Raw genomic sequence first — 22,128 nt, forward strand, 5'->3', positions numbered from 1 at the left:
TGGCCATGCTTGAAATATTGCTGTTATACACTGAGAAAGTTGCTGGTGTTACAAGGTTTGTCGTAACATATCTTTTCTGAGGGATATAAAGTCAGAAATCAAATGGATGTTAGCATTTACAGATTGCAATCACCAGAGTATGCTACTAATTTGCCAAGGACAACACCTGTCTGAGGAACAGACCAAACATAACAGGCTAACATGTGGCCCTTATGTGGATAGCCCTACAGTTGAGAGCTATGCAGAGACAGAACTTTGTCAGACTAAAACCCATGCGGAAGTAGCATGTGGAGACAAAACTTGTTAAACCAGCAGTATTTCAAACATATAACAGCAATACTCACACTCTGACCCTAAGTCTTGAACCTTCTCCACCATTTAGTTGGCTTGTCTCCAAAAGTCATGTTCTAAGAGGTATTAGCTCACACAACTCCAGGATGTCTTCCTCACAAGTAAGGGAAAGGGCCAATGCCCACATGGAGTACTCTGTTGCAGGAGTGTGTTGCCATGACATTAGCTATTGGAAGAACTACACAGCTGCTCTGCATGCAATTAGCAAGTGGGGAATACCAATAGGTGCACAGGCCATCACCTGGTCATGAGCATCACCTACAAAAGCCATGCTGCCACCTGTTCAAACCAGTTATATCCCTGTAGTGCACAGAGAGAGAGAGAGGGTGAGAGAGAGAAAGAGAGAGACAAAACAAATAAAACATAAATCAGAAAAGAGAAGAAAAAAAGGTAAGTGGAACATGTAAGCATGTAAGTGAATGTAGTACTTGGTCTATAATAATGGGAAATATGATTTGGAAGAATATATGTCCAACAAGACTTGATGTACTAATGTCCTGCTGAACAGCTGCTATGGCCATAGCATCTGGCCCTCTCTGCAGTGGGAGAGATCACAGCCATACCTCTCAACTGTACAGATCTTCAAAGAATGTCCAGATTTTCCCATCATAGTTTTTGTCTGTTCCTCCTGAAATCTGTACTTTTCTGGCAAATAGCTGAGGATTGAAGTCATCATGTAATGACAAACACTTGAGTTTAAGACTCCACATCCATAACAATATTCATGGTAATGCAAACTGTATCCTTCTACAAACTTCCTAAGTTTGTAACAGGAATATTTAAAGTCTGTCCCTATTTATCCCCCCATCATTTTAGGCTTTGTGCAGATGTGATGCTCTAAGAGGTTGCGAGGTAGGATCACAGCTCAGGAGCCTGACTCACCCTGGGAAAGGACAGCTCACATATGACACCAACTGGGGTGTCTGTCAAACAGTTGTGAATGTGCCACTGCTAGGCCAGTTAATGGGATGTTGTCCATATCCATATGTTACCTGTGAATATGAGTATGGCACATGTTTGTCTTGTAAATCTAAGAGACCTATATAGAGCATGTGCATAGTAAAGCACTGTTGCAGACGTGTGTTGAACTGCATGTGATACATTTAATTAATTACATTCAACTGTACAGTGTTCTGCTAGACAATAAACATATTTGTGACTGATATCTGTAGTCACATACACATACACCTGTGTTATGTCAGCCACACCATTGGCAAGTCTGTGAGCAATGACAATGTAACATAATAGCCTACTTATGACTGTTGGACATCTTCCAGGTTATCACAGTGATATCAAAGCCTAGTGTGCAATCAACTTACTAATGTATGGTGCAGCTATATTAATACAGTATCATTAGTGATGTCCTTTTTGTCACCCATTTATGTGTGCCATTGTCCAGACATACTGCTATAACAGGTTGAGAAGTATGACTGAGCAGCAAGACTGTAAATACAGTGTGCCATACTTACATTCAATAGAAATTTATACCAGGTATCCCCTGAGCACATGTATGTATGCATATGTTCAGCTGGAAGGCACAAAACTAATCACATGGGTTTCAAGCAGTCAGGTACATAGGTTGTGCATGTTGTACATATGTGTAATATCAGTGGCAGTGCATGCAACAGACATAAATGTGCACAGCTACTGGTTATTGCATTGGCCTGACACTGATATGGGTACTAGAGTAGGCATGATTATCAGGTAGTAATTGGAAAAGTGTCCAACTGTGTTATGACCCTCTGTCCATGTTAACACTAACAGCTATATCAACACCTAAATATAGTGGATATCACAAGTGCACACACCCCTGTTGGAATGCCAGATTATTCTGCTGTATGACAATGAGACCACAGAAAATCATTTCATAATGTTTCTCATCTTGAATGTGACCCCTAACCTGTACAATTCCATTGAAAAACAATCAAAGGTGTTTCTAGGGAGGTGAGCAACTATTGCCAAGTGAAGATGTGTGATGATGTTAGAGTCCAAACCAAGATGAGTGAATGCTGTAACCATCTCAAGAGGTGCACACACAACATATCAGTTTAATGGTGTGCACACTCATTCAGCTGGCATATTGTAGTGATTATTATTTCCATATGTTTTCACAGACCCGATTATGTTTTTAACTGAATTGTACAGGCTATAGGTCACATTAAAGGTGGGAATTTTTTTGAAATGAGTTATTGTGGTGTCATGTTTCAGTTGCACAAATACCAGGCATTGTAACAGGGGTGTGTACACTTTATATCCACTGTAGCTATATGGACTCAGCAGTACCTGACCTGTATAACCAGCCTCCACCAAGGTAGAGTAATCCCCTTTGGTGGACCGCAGCAATACACAAACCACATAATAGGTTACTATATTGGTTGTACAGGGACACATAGGTGCAGGCAACAACTTGGAAGTGAGTCCACCTCCATCTGAGCAAGCATGTATGTTCACAGGTGACTTCCTGTAAGACTGACTATGACTACAAATCAGACATATAAGCAACACCAAGGACAATTGCAACAGTGCCTCCACATATGTTGTCAGTCTCCAAGGAACCAACACAATTCACTCTGTACTGGGGGTAAAGAACACCTCATACACACATGCCATGGATATAGGCAACCTGCATCAGACAGGTTAGGTGGGAACATCACCACCCTGTCCATCAACCACACTCCTCCCTTCAGCAATGGTGAACATGTATATATTACCTACTGATGGCAAAAACAGCAAATCTCCATGGGTCATAATAACATCACTGTTTGCCACCTACATGAACTCAGGCATGTGCTCACAGCTCCATCACACACCACAGTCAAACACAGATCTGACACAATCCACACACCATCCCCATGGAAGATGGCCACTGTCAACCCTCTACACAGAAATGAATGAAAAATAGAGGATTTTGCAATTAAGTGTTCAACATTGGGGGGAATAATATAGCTCAGGGCCAGGAGTGTAATGCAAGCTGCTATAGCCATGACATATTGGAGGGTTGTGGTGTAATTTGGATTATTTACAAATAACATCCACTGTTGATATGCAATCTGACAACCATATGAGGTTCTGTGACCTTTTTCCTGTTTATTTCTTCCAGGTAATATGCAGAGGGCTTGCCTACCAGCATTCTCTGCTGGAGAAACTGACATCGTCACCCAATATGTAATCGAACATTATGCACTGTTATTTGGACAGAGAGCAGAAGATGTGCAGGAGAGGACCGCCCTTGGAATAATCTGGTCCACAGGGTAAATGATGCTGGCCTGCACAGCAGAACTTTTGAGTAGGTGCAGCATTGGACCACTGACCTCATCGCCATGCTCGTCAACTGGCTGCTGCTATAGTGAGGGACCGGCTAGCCACAGGTGGGGGCCCAGCCATCCAGTCCCCACTGACACTCACCAAGGAGCTCCTCACCAACCTTGGGGCACCTGCCCAACGCACAAGCTATGAAGCTGAGGAAAGAATTGTGGAGGTGGGTTGCACACACACACTGGATGAGGAACATGCAGGTAAGGGCCCAGTGGGGATTAGTACACTAATGTATCAGACATACATGTATCTGTATTGTATCTACATACATGTGTCAGGTCCAATTGCAGTTGTGGATGGGGTTTTCTAATGCTCAAAGGTGCACATATATGGTGAGACAGAACATTGTGTGTTATTGGAGTTAGTACTGTAAATGTGCAGACATGCTGCATCCATCCTGTACCAAGGCTACATGTGAGTCTGCTGACAATAACTCCCTCTTGCAACTACCTAGGACCCTCTGGTCTGCATATGGGACAGCAGCCTGAAGCTGGTGAGTATGACATTGTTCCGTTGTTGCCTGGCAATACCCCAGGCATGTGAAGGGCATGCAATTTACCATGCACACAACTATCAGTAATAGAGATATTGCTTTATGTGCATGTTCACTTGTGGTGGGGTTAACTGTGTTGCATCACAGTGGTCACCACTGGGGCTTATCTGATGTGAATTCAGCATTCCTGTAGCATACCTCACAACTTGTCAGTGCCAAGACATCTGGATAAAGGCCAGCAAAATGGGCTGGACAAATGGCCTAAGGTAGGGAGATGTGTAACAAATTAGTGGTATACAGTGTATATAAATTGTGTACACACCCCTGTTAAGATGCAAGGTGTTCCTGTTATATACACATTAGGACCACAATATGTCAGTCTACACCTCTTCTAGCCTTTAATGTGACCCATAACATGACCAGTTCACTTGTAAAACCACGTATCTGGACTCATGCATTGCACCTACAAGGCTGGCCACCTGTGAGGGTGGCTGACGTCATATCAGCATGATGTTTCAGTCAGGTATGATACCTCATGCTAGCGAAAAACAAAAAGACAGCTTGGAAACACCAAAGCAAATTCTCTCTCGGTTTAATTCTCTCTCAGTTTAATGAAGCGTTTTTCATCTTGCACATGTGGCAAGACTTCATCAGAAACTGAACAAACTTCAACACAAGCAATATATACACACCCTTTTTGTCAGATGACACTTCTAATTAAAATCTTGCGTCTTAAAGGCACACCTACATTATTGATACTTAAAACATTTTTAAAAACAAATATGACTGACAATATTTTAGAACATCTCAACCCTTCCCTTGCTTCAGAATTTTTACCTATAATGGTGATAGAAATATATATACAAACATACATATATTAACTTTTTGTTTTTCGCTAGTTTGTCTCACTTTGGTTCCTGTCTGTTGGAGTATGATACCTCATGCTGCCATATGTGTCAGTACACTCACTGTAGCCTATCTGGCTACAATATTACATACATGGACATTGTTAAGGCACACAGACCACTTCCGAACACGTATAGGTTGTAAACATCTGGATATTCCAGACACATCTGTATAGAGGACTGTACAATGGTGTAACTTACTGCATGTGAGGCAGATGCTGTTACCACACTATATAAAATAATGACAGCGGGAGGTGGTCACCAGCCATGTATGGTACATACATCAAAATGGTATAAGCCACACAAGATATGATCTTCACACACAAACAGTTGCCAGGATTGGGATTAGAACTCCTGCCTATTTAGGTATTTCTACTATAGTGCTATATCAGACCCGACAAAGAGCTTATACATTTCCTCCTAGTTCAAAGGTACTTCTAAGGTGGATGACATCAACAGGACTACTAAATTGGAGTGAGGGGATGATTCTCAAACAAACACACATCTGAACAGCTGCTAGTAGGGAGATTAGAACTCCTGCCTATCTAGTTATTGCTACTATAGTGCTTTGCAGTTATCAGACATACCACAGATATTATACATTTTAACCTACTCCAAAGGTACTTCAAAGGTGGATGACATCAACAGGACTACTAGAATGGGCAAGAGGAAGTGTGAAGGGTTGTACACAAGTTAAAAATGGTATAAGTCAGACAGTACATGATTCAGACACACACACACACACACACACACACACACACACACACACACACACACACACACACTTACCAGCATTGAGATTAGAACACCTGCCTATCTAGTTATGTCTACTATAGTGTTACGCAGTTACCGCACACACTACAGAGCTTACTGAATTTTCACATGGCCAAACTGTTGATAACTGCACAGCTGAGGTAAAGTATTAAAAGTGGCAGAAAGTCTGCCTTCAGTTCCACCCTTACATCATGCTAGTTCTTTCTATCTTGCACTTCAAATAGCATTATGGCTTGGCACTTCACCAGGTTATTGTATCAAGAAGTGTGACACACCTGAGAGCTGTCAGCATTACTTGTTCATCACAGAAGTAGCCTTAGTACTTACTAGTTATGTCCACCCCTCCTGGCATGATTGAAGGGCGGTTTTCTGTCCTTTCACCCATTAACCTGGTGCACTTGTCCATTTTGAGGCACTGTTGCAACTGCCTCATGTACACAGACAACCCTCCCCTCTAAGCTCCAAACACTCAGACCTGTGAGAGTTACCCGTATATCACCCAATGTGGACATATGCACTCTCCAGCAAAGACTGGACTAGCAGGTCAAGAAAATAAGATCAACACCTGCATCACAGGTGGAACACATAGTTCACCATGACACACACTTTGACAGCCATGACATACACCCACCTTCACAGATGCACTCAATGAAAATTTACCCAAACAGCACAGACCAGCAAGACAGACACCCACTCAGACACCATGACATGGCAGATGCCAAGGGACACATATTTATCCTACACATTGTACTCCTCAACCTAAGGTCCTAAGGCAAACCACCTTGCACAATACAGTGATTATGTGTAAGTCAGTACTGAGGCACTCACATATCCCAATCACTAAGTTGAATATGGAGCAGGTAACAGCCAAATATCTATCACATGCCAGCATCCAACACATGACGCAGCCAGTCATGGCACTCCACAACAACTACGAGTATTATTCTGTAGCCTTGTGGGTGTGAATAATTGGGACACACCTCCCTGGACTACATGACAAGAGAAATGGTTGAACTCTCTGATTATGTGGTCCAGGTAGGTGTGACAGTAACCCTGAGCAGTGTACCTCCATCATCCAGAATGACGCTAGGGTACTATCAACAGATGATTGACCGCAACATTGGCTTACGTGTTTTGTGTCATTCTCAGGGGATCCAGTACCTCTCTGCTTGGGATGACATGACTGGCAGAACCCAATGACTTGCCACAGATGTCCTACATCTGTCAGCGCTGGGTTTCCAGGCACTGGCTAAGTGTATTGCCACCCATATGATGCCTTATTAGGCAGTGTTCCTAATGTAATTACCACCATAACAGCTAGACATGTATGCAGTCTGAGGGTCATGCTGCTGAACAGTAGACATCTAACTGTCAGGATGCAGTCACTCAAAGCACTTGGAGTGGAGGACATTAACATGTCTGCTGTAATGGAGAGATGGTTCACAGCAGCAGACAGCAGCCCTGCAGTATCAGGCTATAACGCATTCCACAGCTATCAGCCCCCAAACATGGACCACACCACACCTCCACTGGTGGTGTTTCCATATTCATTATGGATAGGAACACCTTCAGACTAGTATTGCAGCATAATGCATTTGAGATACTTCCGGTACAACTGCCTTGGGGTAATAGCGCAATCCAGATCATAACCTGCAATGGGTCCACATCTATGTCCCTAGACTGTCAATGCACATTTCTCAACACCCTGCCATTTATGATGGTCCAACGCAACACTGACATAGTATGAGACCTCAGCTACCCCTCCATTACCTGGGGAAAGTAGCCAAGTGCCAGTACAGTGGTCTAACACTTCCTGGGATTAATTTCCAATGCCCTGGACCAGCTCATACTGACTCCCCGGTAGAGGATGCAACAACCTTGACCTGTGTTGACTACTTAAATATGGGACTGTTGCTCATCCACAGTTGTCAATCCTTGCATGGTGAGGTCCACACAGGGTGTATTCAACATGGAACTCAACATGTCAGCCACACCCCCTACAAAGGTAACCACTTTGCAAAAACCTCTCCAAAGCTGACTTTGCAGCCATGAAAAAAGGGGTGGATGACTTCACTGCAACCATGGCAATGGGAAATAGCTGCATGACTATCGAATCATACACATATGCACTGTAAAAACAGGTACATGAATGCATGGTACTAGCCAGAGCCAACAGAAGCCAGACACTGTCTTGCAAACACTGGGAGATGATGTGATGGTCCCTTTCCATTACTAAAATGTACAACAGAAGGAGGACACTGTTGCAAAGAAAGGTGGTGTCCCATGACTGTTGAACTCCCTTATTAGCCTCAAACACAATGTGGGATCCCCCATGGAATCCCCAACAGGTATCTATGAAGGCAGACATGCAGCAGACACTGATGACAATCACAACAGCCTTTGATAGTTACATCAACAACCTCCACAGAATTAAACACATGTGCTGTGAGTTACTGCGCAATGCTAATACCTATCCTGAGACAACAGATATTGGCCACAGTCTTGGCAACACATTCATTGCCAGCTTTACCCCTCTCTCCCCCCATAAGTGAAGTGCTGAGTGAATGTGTTCTCACATGCTGTATCCTGTTTCTGTCCTAGGGGACTGTGTGTCACCAGGATGTGGCCCTGGGTCAAGACCAAGGGGTATGGCAGTGTGGTAACACATCCACTATGTCTTAGGCAGGGTACAGCTGTATCTGCGTGGATTACCCAGGTCTGTAGCACAGTGATTGCATATGCCTCATAGATTATAGAGCTGAGGGCTGTACATAGGTATATGTTGATTTACAACATCTGCTGCAGAGTGGAGAATGGTTCATGTTGTGGTTTGGACACACCTCCAATTGCTAATAACCACAGCCACAGGGGATATTTATCAACCAAACACACTGAGATTACTATTCACACACACACACACACACACACACACACACACACACACACACACACACACACACACACACACACACACACACACAACATTTGCCAGTACTGAGATCCATAGTTTCATTGCTTCATAGGTGTGTAGTAGGTGAATGGGCCTGAAGGCTCTACAAGGCTAGCCCAAGGGAATACCCTGGGATCATGCCACGTGACAATAGTTCCCAGTGTGGCTCAGGAGTAGAGTCACTGGAGTGTTCCTCAGGGGTGGGTACTGTATTCTCCATCTGCGCATCCAGATTTCTATTGTGGGTGGCCAGTGATGTGCACTGCTTCACATGTATGTGATTTATATTCCATAACATGGACAGTGCCTGGGTTGTCCACCTGTACCACAAGCATGTCCTTTGAAGTGTAGAAGTGTGCTTGAGGTCTCTGGGACATGTTGTGTGGATAGATTGGTATCTTCAGATGTAGCATTCCTGACTTAGTTTGGTGAGACATGGCTGTGTAACTGAGGTAGTGATTGCACCTATATAGACAGTAAGATACAATGATTCACTGGAGTTATTGGAGTCTTTCCATACAGGGCATGTGCATAAGGCATGGTATTTCTTTTGTGGGGTATGTTTGCAGACTCTACAGTTGTTGCAGGTGTCCAGTGGGGAACATTGCAAAAGGACCACTGCACATATTGATTGGACTACTGAGGGGATGGTACAGGATGACCATGTAATTTCACTTGCTGGATAACACACACTTAGTCAGAAGATGAAACACATCAAAGTAGTTTCTGATGTCAGTGGCACTGTTGTTGTCAACAGGCAGCTGACTGTCAACCTGTGTTCCCCATTCTGTTATAACAACATCGCAATTCAGTGGACTACCACCAATGTATTACTTCACGTGAGCCATGGTGTTCCCAAAGGTAATGGTGGCACATCTCTTGGCATTAAGGTAATGTCCAGGGTTTTGACAACAGTCATAGGTGTCAAGTGGCCTTTGTGCATGATGTCAATATCACATGGATTGGGAATGCTACCACCCACCTTACTGTTGTATGCAAACATTTTCAGCCAGGGTGCCTTTGTGTTCTCCTGCACCTCAGAAGGGTAGATCCCAAACATGAGAGGACATGGGTCTGTACCCTGTGTGACACCAGTCATGTCTGGTCATTGGTTTGAACTGGAGTCCACTGCAATCACACCATGGGTACTATCTGTGAGGCAATTTGCAGGAGAACTACTGATATAGTGGTTGATGCCTAGCCAAGTGTGTCTGTGTATGATTCCTGGGTGGAGAGTAGTCTCTGAGTATTAGAAGGGTTGCCTATATTGTTAACTACTCCATACTGTCACATAATCATTGCACACGGCACTACACATTTAGGGCTGTGGATTGTCTACACCAACCTCTATGGTGTTTGACAACTGTTGGCCTTGTAATGTGGACATTGGGACATATACTATGTCATCAATATAATAATTTAGCAACACACACACACACACACACACACACACACACACACACACACACACACACACACACACACACACACACACACACACACACACTTGTCCCAATGTACTTCTAAGGTGAGGAACATCACCAGCCCTTGCAAATACTGGCATTGGGTGATGTAGTGGGTGATAGATTTCATAATATACTTTACCCTACACACACATTTACATTTGCCAGGAGTGAGGTTCAAACTTCTATCTAATTATGTTTTCAGATCTTTATGTTATTCATTTACCACACACACCACTGGCCTTGTATGGTTTAGGGTTGCCAACAGGTACTTCTAAAGTAAATGATATCTGCAGGACTGCTAAAGTAGGGCACTGAGAAGTGTACTGGAGATAAATGGGGCCAAAATCTTTAAGGTACGAACACATATACATATACACACACATTTGCCAGGAATGAGATTCTAACCACTACCTATGTAGTTATTGCTACTATGTTGTTTCATATTTATCACACATGCTACAGAGCTTATAGGTGGAACAGTGTCCAAAGATATCTCTATTGTGAGTGACATCAGCAGCCATAGTAAAGTATTATATTTTGAAATGCACTGGCTGTGTATGGACACAAAGTTCCTCAACCTACAAATATACACGCACACTCACATTTTTACAGTTGGCAGCACTGAGATTAGAACTCTTATCTAAGTCGTGTTTTGCTCAACAGTATCACACAGTTATCACAAGCACCATGGAGCTTATATATTAGTGAACTCTCCAAGAGTATCTTTGAAGTTGAATGACATCAGTAACAGTGCTAAAGGAGGGGTAAGGGAGGTGTAATGAGTGTGAATGGCCTCAAGATCATATCTTTACAAAGACACACACATTCACTCACGCAAACACACACATTTTTACAGTTGCTAGGATTAGAACTGCTACCTAACTAGTTTGCTACACTACAGTATTAAGTAGTTATCACAAGGACCATAGAGCTTATATGTTGGAGAGTTGTCCAAAGGTATCTTTGAAAGTGAATTACATCAGCAGCAGTGCTAAAGGAGGGGTAAGGGAAGTGTAGTGAGTGTGAATGGCCTCAAAATCATGTCTCTACAAAGTCACACACACTCTCTAACACAGACACCCACATTTTCACAAGTGCAAGAACAGGAATTAGAACTCCTACCTACCTAGTTTGCTACACTATAGTATTACTCAGTTATCACGAGTGCCACAGAGCTTATAGGACTGCAAGTTGTCCAAAGGGTTATTTCAGGCTGACTGAGATCAGCAGGAGTGCTAAAGTAGGACAATGGGAAGTGTAAAGAGTATGAATGGCCTCAAACTCATTAATCTAGAAAAACACACACACACACACACACACACACACACACACACACACACACACACACACACAACTTTATGTTTTACAGGACTGAGATTACAAATGCTACATGAATACTTATTTGTACTATAGTGTGACATAGTTATCACAAGCACCACTGAGACTATAGGGCTGAGGGCTAACAAAAGGAATTTCTACAGTGAATGACATCAGCACATCATGTGATATAGGTCAATGGGATGTGTACTAGGTGGGAAAGCCCTCATAATTGCATTCTCTCTGTTGCTGTCTGTCTCTCTCTTCCCCATGTCTCTGCATGTGCATGTTTAACATATTATATTATGTTGGCCTTAGATATGTGTGAGTATTCCTATCCAGTGTGTGTGTGTGTGTGTGTGTGTGTGTGTGTGTGTGTGTGTGTGTGTGTGTGAAGTATAAATGGTGTACAATTTGGTGTGTGTGTACAGACATATGCGAATAACAGATATCTATAGTCCACTGTGTTGTCAGACATGGGCTTCATTTCTCTAAGTGTAGGAGCATGCCCAGTATGAACTTCTATATTGAGTGTGGGCATCCATTCCAGGAAGAGTTGGACTACAGTTCAGGGTTTTGTGTGCTACAGCTACACCTAGCAACCTGTTTCTGCAGGATATCTGTAGATAGGTTGCCATTATGGAGACACAATGGGTGTAAAATATGGGGGATACTGTAACTATTGATGTCTGTGCTTCTTGTGTAACATGGTTGGTTGTAGCATAGATTTTCTGACATATGTACTGTTTTACACTGTGATGTAACATGTCATCAACTACTGACAGATATCATTCTTTGCTAACAGTTATTTACCAGGGAAATACAAGATGAATAAAGCTAAGACCAATATTCTGAGGCATAGACTACACATTCTGGCACACTCCTGCCATTGTGGAGTGGTAGCTGCAGACAATAGACTGCTGGTTCTGTGCAAATGGTCCATCACCTTGGTAGTATGCTGGCTGGGGATCCCCTTCTTGTGCTTTTCTGAATTTAATGGAATGGGCATATCCTGCTGGGGACATACCTCTCAGCTGTACAGATACACCCAGGTTATCCAGAGGCAGGACTGATATATCTGGTCAATTTACATTCACATTGTGGTTTACAAGCAGTTTTGTGGCTATTCATTCATGGTATTGCAGTCAGGGGTTAGTATGGGCAGATATTAGAGTTTCAGACTTCACAGTCCATGACATCCATGCTTCTACACCCCTCCCCCATTATTCTCTCCTCTTCCTAACATTATGAAAGCAACATCTCAGAGGTATCCATGTAGTTGGGCCTTTATCCCGGTAGCATTTATGGCCTAGTCCACAGTTCTTGCAGTAGGACATATGGAGGCATGATACTGGCATTTGTCAGCATAGCCTTGCATTTGTTTTCTTTTTACTATATTAGGTTGTTAGTTAGGACCCCCTGACATTCCATACTTTGGCACTATGGGTGAGGAATGGGCCTTTGCCAGAGGACTGTAGGCCATATGAGAGTGTTGCAGGCCATCTGTAGCAGGCCAGTGCATTCTGTCACTCATATGTTCCCAGGCGGCAAGCCAGTGGATTACTCTGGGGTGACAGTGGTAAGTGGTTGAGGTGTTCCTGTCAATCATTCCTGTTCATACTGATCCACAAGTCTGGATGCGGGCAGGTTGCTGCTTACAGCTAGGGTCACACCTGCATGACACCTATTTAGCATGCAGCATCATGTATGTATTCCTATACAGGGATGTGTTCATGCTGTACTCATTCCCTACAGCAAGGATATGACCTGTGATAAACCTGTGGCTAATGGTGGGGTGAGCTGGGTGCATGTGTGATATGGAAGCTACTGGGATGACTCACAGATATATTGGGAAATTCCCCTTATGCTGCCTTGTGTCTGGACATGGACAGCCAGTCATTGCTTTATAACTGTGTCTTTTGCGGTCTGCCAGTGATTGGCCAGACTACCAGTATTCCATACTAGAGGGGCAACTAATGTGATGCTAACCTGTATGTATAATTCCAAAGTTGTGTGCAGTTGACAGTTATTTTATATACACTCTGTGTAGGGTGCTTCCACCTGTGTACGGTTTCTATGTATTGGCCTCCATTGATGGCATGTCCAGCTTTTCAACAGTGACAGATATTGACATCTGGACAGTAATATGTACAATTGCTGACATGGGTGTAGCTGAGAAGCAGTGTGGTTGGCACTGCAGTTGTAACATGGCCCTGTCTACCACAGTACTGTACCTAGGCCACTAAGACACAACCATCCAGGCCTACATGCTGACCACTTCCAGGCAACGTTAAACACACAACAAAATTACCATACTGACCCCTGCATATTGTGCACATGCAACAATCTATCATGTAGATTGGGACAGCTCTGGCAATCTGTGTTCCAGTGATATTACTCCTCAAACTTACAAGTTACTGCATTTCTACATGGGATTGTGGGGGGGGGGGTGCACACCTGAATACTTTAAACATTTGAAGTGACTGTATTAGTATTTCAGTTACTCTGTTGGCTTCCATTTCATATTGTATTGTGACCTATCAAGCAGAAAGGAGGCATATCAGTAGAGTGCACATGTTAGATTTTAATGGCATAAATTTTGGTTTCAGACTTCTTACCCTTCAGAACTAAAATGCAACTGCCAGACCTGTTGTAGTATGTCTGTGTAGGTCTGGAGGGGGGCTGTTCTCCATTGCCATCATTTGGGGGCCTTAGCCCAACCTTTCTTTATGGTCATCTACACCTCTCCTGCTGGGTGAGGCTGGTGGTGGGTATGTGACCCTCATTGGCATTCATGTGTGTGACCTATTGACATCCACAATTATTTTGGCCATCACATGTATTGTGGTGGGAGTTGCTACCTTGTGTAGTACTGCCTAGTATGTTGACATCAGTATTTGTTATGGATTTCCTGCGACCCATATAGCTGTCAGCTGTCTGCTGCTATCCCATTCAGCAACCCAATTCCCTTGCATGCTTGCATCCATACCATGCATACAACTATCAGAACGTTCTACTCCATTCTGTAATTGATAGGAAGAGTGACTTACCTTGTGGCTGTGCCATTATTGAGGATGATGCAGGAGGGCTGACTATGTTGGATGCACATAGTACACTCCCTATACATGGTAAAGTACAGGTAGTGTCATGTCTGGCATCCTTCTTACTGTATGTGCGAGTTGGAGAAAGGTATCATTCCTTGGGTCCCTACAGTGTCAGTATGTATGCTATGCGTTGCCTCTTTGCCAAGGCCTGGGCATACTGGGCACACCTCCTTCTGCCTACAGGGGCAGGCTCAGGAAGCTCCTCCTCAGAGTCATCTGTGCCTGTGCTGGCCTTGGCAATGGTGGGGGCTGTGTGGCCCTGACCTATGCTGTTCCTGCTGCAGCTGTTTCCACAGGATCATATTGTGTACCATGGCACATACTATGTTCATTTGTGTACATGTAGTTGGAGAGTACTGCAAGGCTCCACTGGATATGTCATGGCAGCAGAACCGTGACTTGAGCATCCCAAACACACAGTCTATAATGATCCTGGTTTGTGCATGTGCCTCATTATGGAGTTCTTGTTCAGGTGTGTGTGCATTTCTGATGGGTGTCACCAGCCATGACTCCAGTGCATAGCTAGCATGCCCTACTAAATGGCCATATGGGATGTCCCCCTGGAAAACCCCTGATACAGCTGTGAGGAATGCCAGATGTGGGAGTCATAATAGCTTCCAGGGCTGCTGGCACACAATTCCATGATAATGCCCTGGGCATCACACATGTTCTGGCAGTTGATGGAGGGGAAGCCCTTGCAGTTTATGTAGACCATACCCCGCTGACCAGGTGGTACTTTGATGTTTATGTGCATGCAGTCTATAGCACCCACTACCTCAAGGTATTCTGCTATATGGTGGAAGAGACTCATATTTCTGGTCAATGCCTCATGGGTTCTGGGGAAATATATGTGCTCATTGATGTGCTGAAATGACATCAAGGAAATGGTGGGGTACCCTGGATGCTGATGATTATGACCCCCCCCATGATATCCCACCCTTGGTCTCTGGAAGGTACATGTGGCTAGTATTTTTAAGGCTACACATACCTTGGTATCCACTGGAATGGGTTCCCTTCTATTGGTTCTGTGTGTGAGGCACAACTGGACAATTTGTTGTAGAATGTCCCTGCCCACCCTATAGCGCTCCACTATCTCCAGCTCATGTAGCCCCTGGTAGGTTACCCTGGGTCTGTACACTCTTATCCTCCTCCTCACTGTGGGTTGGTTGTCAGCGTTCTTCTCCTCACCACCCTCAGTCTCTAGCACATATTGATGGAGTAAAGCAGCAGCAGCTTCTAACATTTTTAGTTAGTTTTGCCAGTTAAAAATCCCCTGTCTGTGTACACTGGTGGTGTAGAGTTTGTAGGAAAAAGCAGTCTGAAAGGTGTTTGCATAGTTTATAGTAGTGTGCTGGGCTGCGGCATGTGTAATTGGCTGATTCTGATACATTCCACCTGCCAGCTATGCTAGTTCTCCTTTATTGCCTTCTTACTGCCATTTCCCCTTCCCACTTCCTCCCTATTTAAGCCTCGGGGCATGCTGTGCATACCCAGTGCCGAAATGTAAACAGTGCTGCCATTTTTTTTTTTTTTTTACTATTTATGTTTAAAACCTGGTGCATGCCACGCATACCCATTTAGGACATGTACACAGTGCTCAGGCACATCTGACACACTCCCTTCCCTAGCTGTGCTTAGCTAAGGGCAAACATGGGCCATAGAGCTCCAATGAGATTACAGCAAGCATGACACACCCCCTTATGAAGTCATCCAGCTCATAGACTTGCACTGTTGTATTGCTGCACCTACATGGTTAGGTACAAGCTGACACTTTGAAGAAATATGTTATTCAGTATAACTCCCCTCATTTGCATACCCCAGTGTGTAGGTCATTAGTTACTGCACTAAAACGGACCCTTTCCCCTTGACAACCAGTGTTCCCTGGTATTGTTCACATTCTGCATGCCATTTAACTTAAAATTTAGTTTTCCCATTGTTTTTTTTTCGGCATGATCCCGCTGCCCTATGCTTAAACGGCCAAGATCAGCCAAAAAAAAAGTTTAATTTTCATATTAATTAATCACTTTTTAATGCCAATGGCCTTATATTTGGCCATTGGAATGTGTAATGTACATAATACATGCTTTTTCATGAGCTGTCATGCCTTCGTTTTGTCTGTTGCAGAAATGTACTCAGTTATTTTCCAAATAGATTTCTGCACTGACACTGTTCTAGCACGGAGACCTGGCAGGTTGTTGAATTACTAAATCACCTAATTTGCCTGGTTTTCACCAGCAAATGAGGTGATTTGCATGTTTGTCGGTTTTCTGTGGTGGAACAGTGTAGGACCGCTCCTGCACATGAAAATGGCACTATCCTGAATCGCTCGGCGGCCATTTTCCATGCAGGAGCTCCTACACTGTTCCTGCATGGAAATTTCAGCTTCTTGAATCCCCAGGGACTGCCTTCTCTTATCACTGCCCACAGTTCTAGCTGGTTTCATGCCAGAGTTTAAAACATTTTATTTGTTTTTATTTGTATTCCAGGTTACAGCACTGATCAACATGGATGTTTTTCAGACTCATGATCAAGATTGCTGTTGAATTAATTAACTTGCTCAGAGTCACACAGTGAGGTAATACAGGCTGAGAGAATCAAACCTCGGACCAAAGGAGCAGAAGAAACAACTTGCTAACACCTCCTTAATCCTCTATGCCAGCTGACAGACAAAAAATTAAACACACGTATACAAGTAGAAAAACATCCATAAAGATTCATATATCTGCAGTTTCAGATAGTCTCTAGTCATATGACGTGACTACGGACTGCTGAGACAGTAAAGAGACCACTTGCTCAGGGAAACAGATGGTAGATACTTAGACTGCAGAGTAATAGGATGGGAGCTGGCTACCCATGCCTTATTACTGTGATCATGTAATGGGACATAGGTGGATACAGAAAAAAAAGTACTTATATTTTGCTGGGCAATCACTGGGACACAGTATTTCACAGCTGGGCACTGCCTAAAATCACTATACCATCATTCTATATGTAAATGCCATCACTTTTTGAAGCTTAGCATTATTCTAAAAGCATCAACTCTGCAGTAATCCGATACCCTTTGTAAAGCATTGCCTTCACTAACTTATCTTGAGTAGGTATTTATATAATAGTGCAGCATATCTCTGTTATGTATTGTAGTGGTTGTGTCCAGAGGTACTAGTAGGCAATTACAGTACATAAGTAACCATACAGATATAAAGGTACTGGTGAGTAAGTCATACCATTTAGCAGAATGGTAACAGGTGCTTGAGCAAGACCGAATCCCATGACATTATTCATGCTTTAGACATATGGAAGTATTAAAGATAAACTGCGCTGTACATCAAACATCTCGCTTATAGCTTAATGCTTGTATTAATAACAACAGGCTAGATATATATAGGTTCATAGGTTCATAGGTTCATACCAGACTATCTGCCCCAGGGCATTTATAAGTCTAGCCAGAGTGTGTTTGGCTTTCGCCACCCATTTTAAATGAATTTTGCTATGCCCTTTTTCGAGGTTAGTATACTGTGCCTCTGTCTAACAGTGACACAGAAGTGATACCCGGGGTAAACCTACGATCTCCCATCCACTCATCAAGATTCCTCTTGAATAGAGTCAATTAGAGACTCTCCCTAACCTGGACTGGGATTTTATTCCAGAGTGAAGGAAGCCTCTGGGTTATGAATCTGTCCCTCCAGCATGTCCTATTTATTTCAGTGCTGAGGTTCAAGTCTCTCGAGCGCGTAGCTCGATGGGATTTGGATTTTCTTTTTTTTTCAAAACAGGTTTATTGTTTTAACATATAAGGGAAATATCATAACAATTTTATACAAGTAATTAAAAATAGGTATTATTATAATATTCAACAAAACAACTAAAGTATTTACAAAGACATCCACTACAATCAGATCAATTAATTAAACTAAAATACCATGCTATTGAAATTAAAATTTTTTTAACAAATTTTGTAAATTATCCCATACAATATAATAAGATGTTTTTCTATTTGTTCTTGTCCTAATTGTGTTTATTTCCATATGGCACACTATATTCATAACATTTTTAAATTCATTGAACGAAGGAGGTGTATCTGAAATTCAATTTCTAGTTATTAAGGATTTGGATTTTCTGAGGTGCAACATGTCCATTAATTCTGGGTTGGACATGGCTTTATACGTCAGGCACAGATCGCCTCTGAACAGGCAGTATGCCACTGAGTAGAGCTGGAGTTTCTTTAACCGGGCAGCATATGGCATCTGTTTGAGTCCTTTGATCCTCTTGGTGAGGTACTTTTGGGGTCTTTCCAGTTGCTGCAGGTGTCTGGTAAGGTACATCCCAAAAGGGGCATTGTACTCAATTATGGGCCTGATGAGGGATGAGTAAAGAGGCACTTTGACCTCCCCTGATCTAGATGTGAATCCCTTCATGATTAGGTGGGCTATATAAAATGTTTTCCTAACCACTTTGGCCACGTGGTTGTCAAATGAGAGATTGCTATCAACTTGGGTCCCTAATTACTTCTTCTGTACTTAATGGATTACCACCTATGTGGTAATTTGTGGGCACTTTGTTTTTGCCAAAGGTGATGACTATACACTTTTTGGCATTTAGCTTGAGGCCATGGCTCTGGCACCAGTTGTCTGTTTATATGAGGCCCTTTTGGAGGATGCTTGTGTCAGCTGGAGAGTCGATTATGGCGCCCAGTTTGCAGTCATCTGCGAACTTGGTCAGCCACAGTCCTTCCGTGTTGGCCTGTACCTCTGAGAAATATATACCGAACAAGAGAGGTCCCAGGACTGAGCCTTGTGGGACACCACTTGTAACTGGTTTGGAGTCTGACATGGCTCCAGCAATTCTAACCATGTGGGTTCTGTCCTTGAGCCAGTTTGCAATCCATCTAGTGACATAGGGGTTTATATTTAAGCTGCTGAGCTTATCTATAATGCCCGAGTGGGGTATTGTATCGAAGGCTTTTGTGAGGTCCAGGTAGGCTGTGTGGACCACCTTCCCCTCGTCAATGGCCTTGGTGACTGTTTCAAAGAAATCAACCAGGTTTAAGAGGCAGGATCTGCCCTTAACAAAGCCAAACTGGGTAGGATCCAGTGTCTGTAGGTCCCCAATATCTTTATTTATGAGGTCCATGATGATCCTTTCCATAGCTTTGCAGACCAAGCTAGTCAGGCTTTTGGGCGATAGTTTCCAGGATCCGTTGAGGCACCATCTTTATGGAGAGGGACCACTGTTGCTGTACGCCACTCTTTGGGCACATATCCTGTAGTAAGGCTGAGATTGAACAGTAGTTTTATGTTTGGGTTTAGCTCTTCTTGTAGTTCATGTAGGATGCAGCCTGGGACACCGTCTGGTCCCATTGATGCTGTGTTTTTTGCTTTGGAGAGGGCGGCTTTTACCTGAGCATCTGAGATGTCAAGGGGGCAGCACTCTGCTGGGATAGATTGTGTGATACTTGTAATATATTATATATTATATAATACATATGCATCAGTCTCACATGGCCTACAGGCCTCTGGCAAAGACCCATGCCTCACCCATAGTGCCTTTGCAGGGAATATCATGGGGTCCATATTACCAACATAACACAGTCAACAAAATGCAAATATGACTATATGATAATATGTGAGAGAATTATAAATTGATAAGAACAATAGTTACAGTACCCCCTATGTCTGGTCCATTGTTTCCTCATATTTGCAGCATATCTCCAGATATCTTACACAAACAGGAAGCAAGGTATGGCTGTAGCACACAACACCCCAGGCTGGAGTACAACTATCCTTGGAATGGATTTCCACACTTACTATAGAAGGTCATACTGAGCATGCTCCTACAATTAGAGAAGTGAATCCCATGTCTGAAATCACATCGGACTTTATATCTCTGTACTGTGCAAATGTCTTTGCATACACACAGCTGTATAAACCTAACTGTCTCCAAGCACACCCATCAAACAGGATTACCCACAGCCAGCTGCAGGTGGCACATATGTGGTATATCTGCATCTGTTGAATGTGATACACACACACATATATATGGACAACATATTGCAATATTTGATGCATACACACTCGTGCACATGGAGAAGAGAGGGACAGACAGTGATAGAGTGAGACACACAGGGAGACAGAGAGAGAGAGAGAGTCATACACAGGGGTACCCTACATGGGATAGAGTGATGCCCTGCTGCAGACAGTTGCATACCAGTTGTAACCACTTGCATATGCCAGCATGAAGATGAGATTCATTATCTGATGGTACTGAGGTGGGGGTTGGAATATCACATCACCTACCTTTGTGTGTGTGTGTGTGTGTGTTTGTGTGTGCGTCTGTAGGTCAATGTATTATGATGCCTTACCCACCCAGTACACTTCTCATTTCCCTACTTTACAAGATCTGCTAATGTCATTCACCTTAGAAGTACCTTTGAACTGGCTTTAGTCTTGTAAGCTCTATAGCATGTGTGATAACTGGATAACACTATCATACAAATAAATAGATAGGTAGGGGTTCTAATCACAGTTCCAACATATGTAACAGTGTTTTTGTGTGTGTGTGTGTGTGTGTGTGTGTGTGTGTGTGTGTGTGTGTGTGTGTGTGTGTGTGTGTGTGTGTGTGTGTGTGTGTGTGTGTGTGTGTGTGTGTGTGTGTGTGTGTGTGTGTGTGTGTGTGTGTGTGTGTGTGTGTGTGTGTGTGTGTGTGTGTGTGTCAGGTGTGTGTGTGTATGTGTGTGTGGCGGGTGTGTGTGTGTGTGTGTGTGTGTGTGTGTGTGTGTGTGTGTGTGTGGCGTGGGTGTTTGTGTAGGAATACGTGTTTTAGTCCATTTCCACCCATTATACCTTCCATTGACCTATTTCACAAGATCTACTGTTGTCATTCACTGTAGAAGTACCTTTGGGCAACCCATAGCCATACAAGCTCTGTGGCATGTGCAATAATTGCGTAATACTGTAGTACAAATAACTAGTTAGGTAGGGGTTCTATTCTCAGTCCTGGCAAATGTAAAAGTGTGTATACCTGTAGGCTAATGATTTTGAGCCTGTTCATACCCAGTACACTTCCCAATGCCCTACTTTAGCAGTTCTGCAGATTTCAGTCACCTTAGAAGTACCTTTGGGCAGACTACAGTCCTACAAGTTCTGTGGCATGTGCAATAATTTTGTAACGCTATAGTGCAAATAATTAGTTATGTAGGGGTTCTAATCTCAGTCCTAGCAAATGTAAAAGTGTGTGTTTGTAGGTTTAGGATTTTAAGCTCATTCACACCCAGTGCACTTACCATTGCCCTACTTTAGCAGTCCTGCTGATATCAGTCACCTTAGATGTACCTTTGGTCAGCCCTCAATCCTATAATCTCTGTGGCGCATGCAATAATGGCGGGGTTCTAATCTCAGTCCTGACAACTGTGTGTGTGAGTGTATCTGTGTTTGTAAGTGTGCATATCTGTTGGTTA

Source organism: Protopterus annectens, chromosome 1.part1 (assembly GCF_019279795.1).
Source record: "Protopterus annectens isolate FY-2018-M chromosome 1.part1, PAN1.0, whole genome shotgun sequence".
Classification (NCBI taxonomy): domain Eukaryota; kingdom Metazoa; phylum Chordata; order Ceratodontiformes; family Protopteridae; genus Protopterus; species Protopterus annectens.